The sequence below is a fragment of the Panthera pardus genome, unplaced genomic scaffold (genome assembly GCF_024362965.1).
Source record: "Panthera pardus isolate Hobbes unplaced genomic scaffold, ASM2436296v1 HiC_scaffold_13, whole genome shotgun sequence".
Classification (NCBI taxonomy): Eukaryota; Metazoa; Chordata; class Mammalia; order Carnivora; family Felidae; genus Panthera; species Panthera pardus.
The window spans coordinates 80,385,168-80,402,552 of record NW_026526688.1 but is presented as its reverse complement, the minus strand read 5'-3'; the positions used below and the strand labels follow the sequence as shown (position 1 = coordinate 80,402,552).

The 17,385-nt window shown below is 37.0% G+C and overlaps 1 protein-coding gene across 7 annotated transcripts in view; it reads right to left on the bottom strand.

Moving 5' to 3' along the window:
* The window catches only part of TTC29 (tetratricopeptide repeat domain 29), a 674,033-nt gene that overhangs the window by 153,682 nt on the left and 502,966 nt on the right, over window positions 1-17,385 (bottom strand). The window lies entirely within an intron of this gene.

The window sequence follows — 17,385 nt, the reverse complement described above, 5'->3', positions numbered from 1 at the left end:
TACCATATAAACTTTAAAACATCAGAACCAGCTGAGATTTCCAGATCTTACAACCAATCTTGCAGAAGGACAAGTGTCTAGACAACTGGATTTATCAAGTGGTAACATTATTTTCCAATGAAGAAGAGGGCAGGGAGAAGAAGGACTGCACCAAGGTACCACAAAAGTAAAAGTTAACTGAAAGCAGGAGACAAACGAGAAGCCCTCAGGAAGAGTCATCGATGTGAAAGGTCTTTGGGGGTACGTGAGCTTTCTCATGTTCCAGCAAATCTTCATTATCGTCGTGTGTAACAGAGATCACAGAAGTAACCTCAATAAGGAAGACAACTAGCGCTCAACTAAGTGCATGGAATGCATGGTTTTATGCTAAGCAAAACTCTAGAGAGTTCACTAATATTTCAAGTGAATCAAGGAAGAACATGGAGCCAAAATGTTTGGTTAGAGGAAATCAAATGGTCCTCTACTAATACCGTTAGTAATCAGTTTACTCAATCATATGAAGTACTATCAGGAAACACTTAGGAGATACACTGAACAAATGTTTAAAACGAGAGTGTCCAGGTATGGATAGAAATATCCTAAGACTCAGTTGTTATTGTTGTTTTTTTTAAACAATTACATGACATCTACATAAACAATAAGGAGGTTGGTATGTGTTTATAGTTTTTCACCTAAAGGAAAGTACACTCTTAAAATAAAACTGTTACAAAGGAGTCTCACTTTACCTAGAGCCCACACAAACAAGAAATCCATCCATTTATTTAAAAATACAAACAAAACCCAAACAATGTGGTAAACTGCAAAATGCTTGGTAGGATGTGAAGACAAACGCTATGTACAGAAAATTAGATTTTATATATTTGGGTATTATCCAAATTGTTGCTTACCCCTCTTCCCTCACAACATCTCTGAAAGTTTATAGATATTTGTGGTATCACAGCAGATGTCTAGAACAAATATTAAGCAAAAGAGAATGTATATGATCTCTCCCATTTTAGTTTTTTTTTAAAGTAGGAAGATTGACTAGATATTAACACAAATGGGTTTAAATGTGAAGCTGCCATAAAAGCAGGAACATAAATGTAATTCTCCCAGCCGCTATTTTGATGCACATTTTTGATTCCATGAATATTTTATGAAATGGCCCAAACTAAAGCCATATAACATTCCTGCATTACTGATGCTTGCGCCCGTAAGCTACGAACATTAGAGGCATGATTGAGTGCATTAAAATGAACTCATTCAGCAGTGCATTGATTACTTGAAGGGGGAGGGAAAAGAAAAAAGAAAAAAAAAAAAAGAAGTTGCTCCACTTAAGAAAACAGCACACAAATCTAAACTTTGCAATATAATAAGGGTGAAAGCAAGTTTGAATAAAATAATATTTCATAAATAAAGTGTGACTCTGTCTAGACCTGACAGTAATTAGGCAAGGTGTTAATTACGTCCAAAGATGGCTCCCGGTATTATTCAGGTAATTTAAAATGTCACAATCTCTAAGATGCACAGACTGGGCTTCTTTAGTTCCATGCATCAGCAATTCTGAAAGTAGCTAATTATTTCCTTTTCTATCAACTTGTACATTTGCCAGTAAAAATAATGCTACAGAAACAATTGCATGAAAATCATTTGACAGGTCCATAAGGCTTATTTCTTCAGCAGCACTGGTATAAGTCTTAAGCATATTTAGTTGTAAATTGGGCACATTTGTTGAGGAATTTAGGGAAATATTCCACTTTAGCTTAAAACAACAACCTAAAGGAACAATAAAGCTTTATGTATATTATATTACATTTTAATCTGGAGCTACTGGACATCTTTGGCATTAAGTTACTATTCCATACAATGTAGACATAAAATCTGCTAGGAGCAATATTGAACAGTAGCAAAAAGAGAAAAATGTTATTGCTCTTTTGTAAAAACAAAAGACATTGCTTTCCATTTCAGTTTAACTGCATGAACAATTTATATCATCTTTAGGTTTTTACATTCAATTATGATAATTATAATGGCACTATACATGCTGAAATAGTTAAGGGCTTGTCACACTTCCCAGTGGAAACTATCACTTTGCAAGGGTTTATCTCTTGTCAGAGGAGATTTGTTCTGACTATAACCCACTGCATACCACTGCAAAATAGAAAGCTGGAAAACAAAGATTTTGTTCTGTAACTCAACAACATCCCTAATAAACCAGGAAGAAAATGTGCCCATAACTTTTGAGTAGCTACTTTGGGATACCTAGAAGATATGTGAGAGGCTATTTAAAAAAAAATGGAAAATCTCCTTTATCATTTTGAACAAAGATTTCAGATGGACATGATAGGAATGCTACCATATCCCCATTAAAAACTATGGGTCACTAAACCAGACAATGAAAGGGATCCCAGGAAGACAGCAAGACAGGTGTGGGAGAAACTCACAGAGGGTCTATCCGTGATATTGGCAATATGACTATGTTAATTTTTAAAATCCAGAAGGTTATCCTGTGCTTCTAAAATATTCTTAAGGAATTGATATTAGTTATTGTTGTTTATGATTTTAGATAGGTGAATTGTGGTCAGTGATGGAAATGGTACACAAGCTTGACGGCTTTATGATGTAATAAACCTCAAATAACTGGTTTCTATCAAAGTTTTGTAGTTTCTAAAGATTAAGCATTAGGCATCTTTGTTCTTAAATAATTATAAGTCTCAAAATTACAGGAATAATTTTTAAAAATGTAAAACACTTCTCTAATGTATAAACAATACGAGTAACTACTAGCCATTGTAGAGCTTACAAAGTTGACCATTTCCCTCGTGTAATAAATTGTTTTACTTTAATCGTTGCCACCCCATCTTAAAATATTAAGTAAAAAGCATTGACAAGCCTAAAAGTCTGAGAAGAAATAAAGACAGTATTGATATTAGATCAACTAATGAATCATACTGTGCTGGACTTAATCAACAATGTAATTCTTACTTGAATTATATACTGTTCATGATTTTAAGCAAACCACATTCTGATTAGGTACATATGTTTATATGGGCGAGGAGCAAAGTATGGAAGCACATATACCAAAGTACCAGTACTAATGAACTTAGAGAAGATAGAAGTGAGTGAGGGGAGCATTAACTTTCCCCTAACACACCACTGTTTTGATTGATAATAAGCATGTGCTATCTGGGATACTACAAAAACCAAACAAACTGAAAATAATCTATTTAAGTGAGTCTGGAGGGAGAAAAGCAATGTTAGTTGCACACTCACCATGTGCCTAGCATGACAGTAGCTGCCATACATATATGTATTACTATCTTTAGAGATGAGGGAAATGAGCCTCAGTGTTTCTTTTCCTCAACCCACACACCAAGTATGCAGCAGAGCTGATGCCCAAAGCCCACAGTGGCTTCACTTGCTCAACTGAGCCCTTTTTATTTTTATTTTTATTCATTTTTATTTATTTTAAATGTTTATTTTTGACAGAGAGACAGAGCATGAGTGGGAAAGGGGCAGAGAGAAACAGGGAGACACAGAATCGGAAGCAGGCCCCAGGCTCTGAACTGTCAGCATACAGCCCAACGCGGGGCTCGAACTCACCAACTGTGAGATCATGACCTAAGCCGAAGTCGGACGCTTAACTGACTGAGCCACCCAGGCGCCCCAACCAGTGACCCCTTTTTAGAAACTCTGTCCAACGTTTGACCTTAAAGGCAGAGACCAAGGTTTGAGCCTCAATACCATGATATAACTGGACCCTTCCCACCAATAAGTGCTCTGAAACAAGGATAGCAATGCCAGCCTCAGGGAGTGGTTGTAAAGGGCATGAAAACAGCTGCGGTGCCATGCAGGGTGCCTGGTGCCTCGTAGATATCCAGTAAGTTTTCATGCCCTTTTACGTTTTGTTTTTTTTTTTTTCAGACTTACCATTGGGAGGGAAGCTGGATGAGTCTGCTACATGGAATGCTTTAAAACTAAATATGACGGCACAGTGTCACTCCTTCAATATTAAGAGCCACTCAAGGCACCAGTGAAACAGCACACTTCATCCAACTTTCATCCAATACCTCTTTCACCCTTGGTCAGTGAGGCCTCTGAAGAGATGTTTCTAGGGCAGTGCCTCTTCTCAGACAGAGGAAATACTGCCTCCAGAACAGTTTATTCAGTGTGGCAAGAACTGTGGGCTTGGTGCAGCTACTCAAGACCCCCTTGCAAAGCTTTGAAAAAGAAAAACGTGCTGCAGAGCAGGTACCTCTGAATGAGGCTTCCTCTCTGTGCTGCTCGTTAAGCAGTAAATAATTAAAACACCCTGAAAAAGATAGGTAAAATACAGCAGCAATGTCAGTAACACAGACATGAAAGAGAAGGGGAAGAAAATGAATTTAAAAAAAAAGGCAATGAAATAATTCATTTGAAGCTCTAATAAAGTTTCATTTGCAGTCTTGTTTAAAGATATATCAGACTTCAGGGATGTAACCTAATTACATTTTTATTCTAAGTTCCATTCAAAGATCTTGGACTTTGATTCTTTAACACAGATCAAACATGGTATAATTTTCTTGTGGCTATCAATACTTAAAAAGGATCTCTTCATTAAATACTATAAGGTCTTATGAACATGTACACACAGTAGATGGAGAATAAACTGACATGCCCTGAAAAGTGACAATTAATTTATATAGAAATAGCAATGCTAATTCACTTAACTTCTGAAAAAAAAACACTTTAATTATTAAATTCACTTTTATTCAAATATAAAGTGACTCAGTTTCTAACACTGATCTAGTCAGAGGTACCTTTGAAAGTGTATGCTAGTGCCCATTTTTTAAAGCCATTCTTGGAATATACTCCAAAAATGCAGTGGTAGAAGTAGTAAGAATTACAACCAAGCAGAGAATAACAGGAAAATGCTATCAATAGACTTGCAGTCAACCCGAAAGCCTTAGTGGGGGAGGCTATGCTGGAGTAATCAGAGTTCATACTTCGCACTTTCTGGGTTGGCTTTACTTCATATAGTTACTAGGAAACCTGAATAGAATAATTTGGTCAGTCTTCCAAAGTATCTTTTTGGAAAAGTTCCCTCCCAAGGGACTTCTAAGATGTAAATTTACAAGTAGTTTAAAAGCAGAGGGAAACAAACAAATAGGACTTATTTTTTTTTAACTATTAAGAGGAAAAAATGCTCCAATGAACTTGTGTAGTTAAACTGAAGATGTAAGTAGATAGGGAAGTATGCTAGGACTTAGAGAGCCCAGTGGGAGAACCAACACAGAACTTTGGTCATACACAGGCAGCGGCCACTGGGAAATTTTGCTGGAGTTATTTTTGCTTGTTTTTTTTTTCCCTACAAAATATCCATAGTGCCCACCAATGAATCTATTTTCAAAGATAAACATTGAACGAGATGCCCTTTGTTGCTTCAAGTGCTATTTTCTCTTACAGCATTCTGTATATAATGGAGGGATTGTTGTTACAAATTTTAAAATATGATAGCAATTTAAATAGAAAATACAAGCATTTAAAACCCAAAAGAACCATATTAGGCCTGTCAAAATCTATTAATAGCAAATAACAAAGATGTTATTATCTCACTATTGTGAGACAAATGCTAGGTTTAGAAAGACAAAAGAAAATTTTAAACTTCACTATATTTAGGGTGACCAGTTGATTCAGGTTTGCCTGGGATTTTTCTGGTTGAAGCACTGAAAGTCTTCAGTGCAGGGAACTCCCTCATACCCAAGGCAAACCAGGATGATTAGTGATCCTAACACTGACCCGAAATACAAAAGCAATGTTGAAAATGTAATTAAAACACAAAAGTGATATTCAGCGAAAGATACAATGCAATGTAATGCAATATATGTTTTACTTATTTTAAGGGTCTAAATATTATATTAGTGTGAAATGCTACAAGGAAAAATCTGAAATTTACTAACAATAACATCATTAATCAATCAAAATGTTTTATTTTGGTCAAGTTTCATTCTACTCCTTTTCTATATCCATGTATAATTTTTACACACTGGTAAAGAGAAAAATATAATTTTTCTACTATCTAAATTATTTTAATGGAACTACTTTCCATATTACATATTTTCATAATAGCATTTAAAACGACTACATATTTTTTCAAGGGGGGGATGTATACTTTAATCATCTGCTTATTGCTTGTATACGTAGATTGTTTCTCCATTATAAATGAGGTTTAATTAACACTTTCATTATTCTATCTTTAAATTTTTAAAAAATTTCTAGAATTGTCATTAATAGAGAAAAAGAGATGGCAAATTTTATTGTTGCTATGCATTGCCATATTATTTTCCAGAACCCATTTAAATGATGTACCTTATCATGTACATAAGAATTACTTTGAAGAATCATGATCTTTTTTTTTTTTGTATTTTAATAAGTGTTAAATGGCATTTCACAATTATTCAAATTGGTTTTTTGAGAAACCAATTTTTTGGTTATTTTCCTATATATCCATTGCATATCATATTTCCTCTTTGATAAATTATCCATATTACACTTGTCTTAACATTTGTTTTTACCAATTAATATACACTTTACATAGAATATAGCTGCTATATATACTGTTATATATATTGCATATAAGGTCATTTTTCCCCTCCTTTCTCCAAATCCCTGCCCTATATTTGAATATTGATGCTCTCTCCTCTGTAGTGTCTGGAAGTCATTCTTCCTTTACATTTATTCTAATGTAAGCTATAATGTAAGCTCTAATGTAGCTAATATATCAGCCCATTCCTCTCAACAGTCTTAATGCCTTTTAAATCCTCCCCCTGGTTCTAGTTTTCCCTGTTTTAAGGTATTCCACCCACAATTATTGAACAGCCTAATTCACACATGGATTTCAACATATAACAAAAAGCTTTGTTATAAAGTCACCCAAATCTGCCTGCTCAACATTCAGTTCACTGATTGTTTTCTCTTCCATTTTGCTTTCCATATTTGAAGGCCTTCTCTATGGTATTAGCCTACATGAATTTAATTTTTACAGAATCATCTTTTATATGCATAATCTTGATAGGTTAAAATGATAGTGAAGATTAAGTCTTGAGGGGGTCATGTCACTAGTATCCACTGATGGAATGGGATTCTCACTGAACACATGAGAATCTTGGTCAAGGTAGGGCTGGGCAATGGACCATGAAGGCAAATGGTTGGAGAGGTTGACTAATGACAGAAGACATAAAAAAGGAGATACAATTTTTTTATTTGTAATTTTGTCAGGGCCAGTTTTATTTCAGAAGTCTTTTCTTATTGTAACCTTAATAAAAATAAATCAAGAAAAAATAAATCCACAAGGTCAACTTCGTGAGGTCCCTGTTGAGAAAGTCTTTGTATAGGGAGACAGTGTGGGGTAGTGAGGAGAATGTTGAGCGTAAAATCCAAATATATAGCCTCCTGTCTTGGCTTTAGTTGTCATGTAACTTCTCAGTATCCTAATTTCTGCAAATCAGAAATGGGAGTAATATTACCTACCTCATGCATGAGAAGAAGAATTTCATATAGATCTACTAACACACCTTTCTACCTGTTACTGCCAATACGTACATTGTAGATACATTTTATTTAGTCTATGTCTGTCTAAATGTTGCCAATAAATCAGTTTGAAGAACCATACATTACAAGGGTAGTTTGTGTGTGTATTTCTATCCAGTATGATAAGGAGGAGGAAGGAGAACTGACACAGATATGGAGCTCTACATCCAAGTATAGCATCTGCTATTATTAACACAGTAGGTGGCTGTGGCAAAACTATTTAATTATTCTATTCAGCTTCTTCCTCTCGTGAATTAGGGTCTGAACTAGATGACTTCTAAGATCCAACATGGCTCTAAAATTTATTCATCTTCAAGAATTGAACATTATGTTTGGACTATTTCAATAGTCCAAATAATTGAGGGCTATTTACAACTTATTAAATCTGATGAGGGAGCATAAGGCAAGCTGACAGGCCACAAACACCCTTCCCCCTACTCCTAGATGGGATACCTGTGGCTGCCCAAAAACAAAGGAAAGGGGAAAAACAAATGGTTAACTGATAGAGATCCTAGTCCTACAGGACCTAAGTCTCCATCACCCCTCCATAGTGATGTGGGAAACAAAGGCAGAAGAAAATGACAGAACTAAATTTCCTTATACTCTGAAGCCTATTGACAAATACTTGAGGCTGGCAGAGTAAAACATTTCTCTAGGAACGCCTTACTGTCTTAATGTTAATGCTTTGCTAGAGGGAAAAACAACCTTAGCTTGACAATAGCTAGGCCTCCAGTCTCCTTTGAGTCTTCTTTAGCATATGAAAATCTCACTAGAAACTTCCCCTGGACTTTACTTCCCCCCAACCCCATAGTATATAACCAGTCTCTCCTCCTGGTCCCAGGGCAGCTCTTCCTGCCCAAGGGTCTTGTCCCAGTGCTTCAATAAAATCACCTTTTTGCACCAAAGATGTCTTCAAGAATTCTTTCTTGGCCGTGGGCTCCGGACCCCATGAACCCCACTGTCACCCCCAAAACCTCATCAAAATCCATATCCACCTGTTACTCCATGGAACGTTTTCTTGACCCTTAGTGCCTCCCTTATAATATGCCTTCTTACACATCAACATTTAGGAATTATAAATGCTTAGGAAAAAGGAATCACAGGAAAACAGTTCTGCCCTTCTATTCCCCACCCAAACTACTCTCTTCAGTGCTCCCTCATTTACATACAGTAGCCTGGCCTCCAAGTGAAACAACAGGTACAAGCAGGAAAAAACCTTCAAGTTCCTCAGACCAAGAGGATAGGCTCTAAGTACCTAAGGTACACACAAAAGTGATCCTACCATTTCGAAAGGCAATGAGGATGCTATTAATGGAGGAAGACCTCCCCTCTCTGTATATGTTAAATATTCTGAATGAAGAGATCAAGAAAGTCCTGAACAAAAGTGAGGCAGGTGGCTTTTGTTGTTGTTGTTGTTGTTGTTGTTGTTTTTAAATACAAGCCCAAGGAAGGATAAAGAGAAGTTTTCCACAAAAAGTGCTTTGTGGTAGATTTGCATCATTGTCTACAGTAGAACATGGAGAACATCAATGGTGGAGCACAAGATGAGAGGACTGAGATAAAATGCAGATTGCTGCAGAAAGAGTGAGATGAGATGAAGGAGATGCCCAGGGGAAGAGAAGAGGAGAGGCAGCAAGTTGGAAGTGTCAGCCATTCACCAGCATGAATCTTCTTGCTTGGGCTTCTCCTGGCTTCTGAACTGGCCTAGCTGAGTGCTCTCCACTTTTAACTGGGGACTCACTGGAATTGCTGCTGGTTGACCTGATACAGAGCCTGAACAGTGCTGTAATTCTCCCCAGCCTACTGTAAATGATATGAGCGTTCTGGAAGTGAGAAGAGAATGTGAAAAGAGAAGCAGCATTTATGTAGGCCTAGGTGACAAGCAGAACACCAGGCGCTCTACTGATCTCATTTAATTCAGAGAACAATTCTCTCAAGAGCTACATTTTTTTTTTTTAAGATAATGAGGAGTGGCACAAACAGAGTTAACATTAGGCTCTATCTCCATTTCATAAGCTGACATTTTTCTTTCCTTAATAAGTAAAGAAGTTGACACACAGACTTTTTAAGGACTGATCTTTCAATAGCCATTTAAGCAGCCATAGAAATCAGAGCTGGTAGTGAAGAGCAAAGAGCACGTGCTCCCAAGGCCTCAGGTTAGAGGTGAGGAAGGCAAGATCCACAATAATTGAATACCTTACCCAGATTCACTCAGCCAACTAGTAAGTGCAAGGTCACAAGAGAGTCTAGGTTTATTGCTCAGTCTAATACTTTTTCCCTGCTAGACTTCATTCCTAGCCTGATGCTCAGATGCTATGTTAGGTTAAGTATTTAGACCAAGACAGTCATTCAACATCTATCAGATATCACTAATTTAACTCCTGTGTATGAATTTTCAGGTTTCCAATTTATATCTTTATTTAAACCTTTTGTCCCATATTTCTAATATCACTGTAGATTTGGGCTTTCCTTGCTGTCTGAAATCAATAATTCACATTTCCCCCTACTTGTCTACTTTATTAATGTGATTGTATCTATAACAGTTCTTTAATCTTTACCATTATTTTTACCAACTGCAAAAACCTTCTGTCCCTTTCAATATTTTTTAATTCAATGCAATTTTTAAAATTAGCTATCCCCCCCCCATTAAAAAATCACACATGCACAAGGTAACTGATTCTAACAGTGAGAAAGGGCCTATGATGCAAAATAAGTCGGCCTGCCATTCCACATCATTGGTGCCCTTCTCCAGAGGCAGCCTCAGCTGAGATTTTGTATATTTGATGGGTTTTAAATTCTCTCAACAGCGCTTACATCTCTATTAATTTTTAATAAAATGCAAGAGAAAATAAAATACCACACTAAAAACTGATGTATCCTTTGCATTTCTTTTAGTTATTAAGGCTGTTTTTCTAATAAACTGGCAAATGTGATTCCATGACAAATAAGAAATTACCCTGAAATTTCTATCAATTTTGATGTGGCATCTTTGACGATATTAAAACCTTTGATGATATTATTGTATTTTAACCTTTATTTTTTGAGAACTCTGATAATCAGTTTCACTTCAAATGTCAAAGAATAAAAATATTCACCAGATGAAGTCATATTTATAATGGAATACAGAATAAGGTAAAAAGCCAAAACTGTAGGAAAAGATTGTTTATATAAGATATTAAGGAGTTTTTTAAAAATCTCCCTGTATTATTTTAGATAGTATACAATTGATCACCACCTACCATAATTGTTTTATTATGTCAGAGTTTAAAATTAAGGAACATTACATTCTTTACATGTCAGGTCATAACCACTCCGCCGTTGCTTTATTCCTTTTTTCCCCCCTGAAATAACATCTTTCGTTACTTTAGGAAAATGAATGACACCATATTAAATACTGTATTAATTTCCTAGGGCTGCCATAACAAACTGGTGGCTTAAACAATAGTATATATTCTCTCACAGTTCTGGAGGCTGCAAATCAAAATTAAGGTGTTGGTTCCTTCTGAATGTTGTGAGGGAGAATCTGTTCCATGTCTCTTTGCTTCTTTTGGTAGCTTCAGGCATTCTTTGGCTGTAGATGATGTCCTCCCAGTGTCTTCACATTACCTTCCCTCTACAAATGTCTATCTCTGTGACAAATTTCCCCTTTTTATAAGGACACCAGCTGTACTGGATTCAGGCTCACCCTAAAGATCTCAACTTGGTCATCTCCTGTTTCCAAATAAGGTCACATCCAAAGGTATGGAGGTTGAGAATAAAACATCTGTAGGTTTTGGTTCAAGACAGCGATGTAAGAAGATCCTGAACTCACCTCTTCCCAGGGACACACTGAGTCAATAGCTACATATGAAACAATTACTTCAAAAAAACCCAAACACCAAAAAACCTTAAAGGCTGGCTGAGCGATGTCTACTCATCAGGCAAACAAGAAGAAAACCATATCAAAGTGGGTAGAAGAGGCTAAAACACAAACTTGCCGAAACTATACCCCTGGCATGGCAACTGACTCACAACTGGGAGGGAACTCAAAACCCAGAGCTTCTCCCTTAAGAGTAAAGGGTTCAAACTCCATATTGGATAACCCAACTTTTAAGATACGCACTTGAGAGACACGCCCCAAAACATCTCGCTCTGAAAACCAACAGAGCTCGTATCCTGAGACCCACAAGACAAGCTATCTGAGAAGCCACTCTTAAAAGAGCTTGCAAGTTGGGACTCACTCACCCTAGGGCCCAGCTCAGAGGCAGCTAATCAGACCCAGATTTAAAGTGAAGAAGGCTCATCTGTTTATTTTAAAACACTGCCCTGAGGGGCAGGCATGTAATTTAAACACACATTTAGGAGCCTGCTAGAACACTCTCTGGGGACAGGCAGGCACCATTTTCATGCTCTCCCTCTGCTGTACTCCAGAGGACCAGTATTTCTTGGAAGGAAGTTTTTGCACATGTCTGGTGTTCTGGTTTTTGTGGCTGCTGCCAAAGGGACACTTCTACATCACCTGGTTATGGTGGCCAGTGAGCACATGGGCTTTTGCTCATGGGTTCCACAGGACTATAACCAACAGACAAAGAGTTCTTAAAGAATTATAACTCACAGGGCACAGCAAGAGGCAAGAGACCCAGGAGCTCAGTGTTTCTGAGGAGTCCTATTAGCTAATCATCATGACTGCGGCCTGAGGGTTAGGCCTCTAAACATCCATCTAAGGGCTGACTATAATCCTTTCCAGAGACCTCAGAAGGTAGGTGCTATCTCTGTGATCACCCTCTGCTGCACTCCACAGTGCCACAGTCTCCTGGAGGGGAGCTTTGCATGCATCTTGTTCCCCAGTTTTTGTGGCTGCCCCACAAAACCCAAGGGATGCTCCTTGATCACTTGGCTCTGGTGGCCAGGGGGCTTGTGTTCTTGGGTTCCATGGGACTACAGCAATTGGAGAGACAATTCTTGGCAGGCTACCACTCCCAAGACACTGAGCAAAGAGTGGACTGAGGCACACATCCCGATCTTTCTATGAAGAAGGCTTCCTTGCCTATCCTAGAGCTTTGGGGCTAAGGGAGGGGCTTCATGTTTGGCATACATCTAATGGCCTATAGAGCTGTCCTCTAGAATGTAGGCTGTGGACATCTTCTTAGTGCTCTCCCTCTGCCTTGCTCTAGCTCACTGTTATCTCCCATAAAAGAGTATATATAACTTATTTGGAATCTTGACATTTGCAACCGATCCCCAGGGGACACTTCCAGATTGCTTGACTCTGGGGGCCAGGGAATTTATGATTGTGGTCTCACAGGAATGTATATATTTGCATACTTTTAAAAGCCGATCAGGACACCTGGGTGGCTCAGTTGGTTGAGCATCTGACTTCAGCTCAGGTCATGATCTCACGGTTCGTGAGTTCAAGCCCCACATTGGGCTCTGTGCTTCCAGCAGCCTGGAACTTGCTTCGGATTCTGTGTCTCCCTCTCTCTCTACCCCTCCTCCGCTTGTGCTCCACCCCCCCTTAAAAATAAATAATCATTAAAAACAAAAAACAAAAAGACTGATGCTGGAGGGTCTGGCTTCTGGGTAGCCTGAATCTAGGAACTGAGATACTCCTCTTTGGAACACTGACAGGTCTTGGCATATTCTCAAACACTGGGAGCTATTAAATATAAAAGAGGCTGCTTGGATAAGCACAAAGGTTTGAGAATCAACCAATAACTGGAATAAGGTTGAATGACAACATTCATCTCCTACACAAGTTCACTCCTTCAAGACTGAAGAAGTAGTTTTATCTACCATATAAATGATCTAAATATAACACTAAAGAAAGTCATCAAATCACAAGGAAGAAAAAGAGAAGAAAGGAACAGAATGAATGGCTTGAACAATAGAGAAGTCAAAACACAACAGCAGAGTGCATGCATCACACACTGGAGACACCCTCTGAAGCACCAGGCCCTGGAAACTACATGACCTCTTCTTCATAAGGCCATTATTTCAGGAGAAGGAGATATAACTGGCTTTTCTATAATGCAGAGACTTAGACAAAATGCCAAGATGGCAGAATTTATCCTAAATGAAGAACAAGAAAAGGCCATGGCCAGAGATCTAAGTGAAACAGATAGACACAAGTAACATGCCTGATGGAGAATTTAAAGCAACAATCATAAGGATACTCACTGCGCTTGAGAAAAGAAGACATCAGTAAGACCCTTACCACAGAGATTACAGAGTTAAAAAATAATCAATCAGAGATGAAGAATGCAATAAACAAGACTGGTAACAGGCTTGATGCAGTGAACCAGCTGGAAGAAGCAGAGGAACAAATTGGTGACCCAGAAAACAAAATAATGGAAAATAATGAAGCTGAACAAAAGAGAGAAAGACGAATTATGCAACATGAGGATAGACTAGGGAACTCAGTGACTCCACCAAACATAATAACATTCATATTATAGGAATTTCAGAAGATGAAGAGGGAGGAAAGGAGGCAGAAAATTTATTTCAGTAAACGAAAGCAGAAAACTTCCCTAATCTGGGGAAGGAAACAGACATACAGATCTAAGAGGCACAGAAAACTCCCATCGAAATCAGCAAAAGCAGGCCAACACCAAGTCACACTGTAATTAAATATAGTGATATTGGGGTGCCTGGGTGGCTCAGTCGGTTGAGCGTCTGACTTCAGCTCAGGTCATGATCTCACGGTCCGTGAGTTCGAACCCCGCGTTGGGCTCTGTGCTGACAGCTCGGAGCCCAGAGCCTGTTTCGGATTCTGTGTCTCCCTCTCTCTCTGACCCTCCCCTGTTCATGCTCTGTCTCTCTCTGTCTCAAAAATAAATAAACATTAAAAAAATTTTAAATATAGTGATATTTATAGTGCAAAATATAGTGATAAAGAAACATTCTTAAAAGTAGCAAGACCAAAGAAGTCCTTAACTTATGAGGGAAAACTCATAAGGCTAGCTGGAGATTTCTCAACAGAAATTTGGCAAGCCAGAAGGGGGTGGCATGATATATTCAAAGTGCTAAATGGGAAAAATCTGCAGCTAAGAATATACTCTATCCAGCAAGACTATCATTCAGAACAGAAGGAGAGATAAAGAGTTTCCCAGACAAACAAAAATTAAAGGAGTTTGTGACCACTAAATCAGCATTCAAGAAATATTAAAGGGGACTCTTTTGAGTGCAAAGGAAAGACCAAAAGTGACAAAGACAAGAAAAGATCAGAGAAAATCTCCAGAAATGACAAAACAAGTAATACAATGGTAATAAGTACATATCTATCACTAGTTACTTTGAATATAAATGGACTAAAGTCTCCAATCAAAAGAAACAGAGTGTCAGAATGGATTAAAAAAACCAACCTATCAATCAAACAAACAAACAAACAAAAAAACATGATCTATCTATATGCTGCCTATAACAGACTCATTTTAGACTTAAAGACACCTGCAGATTGAAAGTGAGGGGATGGAAAAACAGCTATCATACAAATGAATATCAAAAGAAAGTCAGAGTAGCAATACTTATATTGGACAAACTAGGCTTTTTTGTTCTTTTTTTTTTAATGTTTATTTATTTATTTTGAGAGCAAGAATGAGCAGGGGAGATGCAGAGAGAGGGAAAGAGACAAATTCCAAGCTGGCTCTGGACTGGGGGACTCAAACCCATGAACTGGGGGATCCTGACCTGAGCTGAACCCAAAACCAAGAGTCGGACACTTAACCAACAGGCACCCCTGTTCTTGTACTGTTTTTATCCTGCTTTGGTATCGGGGTAGTACTGGCCTCCTGGAATGATTCTAAATGTGTTCCCTTTATTCCATTATTTGTAAGATTTTGATAAAGATTGCTATTAGTTATTTTTTAATGTTTGGTAAAAGTCACCAATGAAACCATGTAGTCTTGGGCTTTTCTATGCTGAGAGATTTTTGATTCCGAATTCAACTTTCATTCTTATTATTGGTCTAAGAAGATTTCCTATTTCTTGTATTCAAGATTCATGATTGGATTTTGGTAACTTGTACATTTTTAGGTATTATCTTTTTTTTTCTAAGTTATCTGATTTATTAGTATATAATTATTTATAATAATCTGTCTTCAGAGTATGCATTTCTGTGTTTATCTGTTGTATTGTTTTCTCTTACATTTCTTATTTTAGTTTCTGAGTCTTCTCTCTCTCTCTTTTTTTTATCTTAGTTAATGTTGTTAAAGCACTGCCAATTTTGTTTATTTTTTTGGAAAAACTGGTCATTACTTTCAAGGTTATCTTATTGTTTATTCTGGTCTCTATTTTATTTATTTCTGATTTTTCTTTGTTATTTTCTTCTTCTACTAAATTTCAGTTAAGTTTTTTTTTTTCTAGTTCCTTCTGGTATAATGTTGTTTCTTCTGGAAAGTTCTTCTAAACTTATCTTTTTTAATACAAGCATTTATAGCATAAGTTTCCATCTAACATCTGCTTTTGATGCATCCCATAGGATTTAGAATATTGTGTTTTCTTTTGTTGTTGTTTTGAGACACATTTTGATTTACCATTTGATTTCTTATTTGCCCATTGCTTGTGCAGTAGTGTGTTGCTTAATATTTATGTGTTAAATATTTAATATTTACATGGTAGATTTTCCAGCTTTGTTTTACTATTGATCTTTAGTTTTGTACCACTGTGGTTGGAAAATATACTTGGTATGATTTCAGTCTTTTAAAATTTCTAATATTTGTTATATCTCTTTTTATATGATTTAACCAGGGGATTCTTCTGTGTGTACTCCAGGTAAATGTGTATTCTATTTTTCTTGGATAGAATGTTTTATATATATCTTTTAGAACCATGTATTCTGAAGTATGCTTCAAGTAAAAAATCTTCTTGTTGATTTTGCATATGGATAATGAAATGTGTTGAAAATAAAATGTAAAAAAACAAACCATAAGAGACTCTTAAATATTGAGAACAAACTGAGGGTTGATGGGGGGGTGAGGGAGAGGGGAAAGTGGATGATGGGCATTGAGGAGGGCACCTGTTGGGATGAGTACTGGGTGTTGCATGGAAACCAATTTGACAATAAATTATATTTAATATTTAAAACAAACAAACAAACAAAACATCCAAAAAATAAACTCAGGGAGTATGACTCTGTAACCTGTACATGAACCACTAACTCCCATTGCCTCTATTTTACTGAGTCATATTTTTAATTATTTTTTTCAGGCAAAAATTCAAATAATATCTGTTTATTTTACTTCAGAAATACTACCATTTGTCCTCATTTGCAAATAGGGAACTAAGCTGAAAGTTAGTTTTAGAAATTATGTAATGAATAACAGTATTATCATTCTAAGCATAGTTCACCATTTGTTATAGTAACTGAAATCCCTGTCTAATGTCATATGGCACCATAAGATCAACTATTAAATTTAAAACAACAGTTAATATGAATAAGAGGAACGAATGCAAAACTGGCTTGACATTGCCAATGGAGTTTTCTCCTGTGACACTGATCTAAGAATTAGTAGTATATGAAGTAAAAAGTGAATGACAATAAAAAAAAAATAGAAGACAGTTGGGGTGCCTGGGTGACTCAGTCAAGTGTCCAACTCTTGATTTCAGCTCAGGTCATGATCTCAAAGTTTGTGGGTTTAAGCCCTGAGTCAGGCTCTGTGCTAACAGTGCAGAGCCTGCTTGGGATTCTCACTCTCCTTCTCTCTCTCTGCCCCTCCCCTGCTCTCTCCCTCTCTCAAAAATAAGTAAATAAATATACTTTTTTAAAAAAGCCACAAACAATGAATAAGGTGGCGATAAGCACTTAACTATCAACAATTACTTTAAATGTAAATGGAATAAATTCTCTAATCAGAAGACATA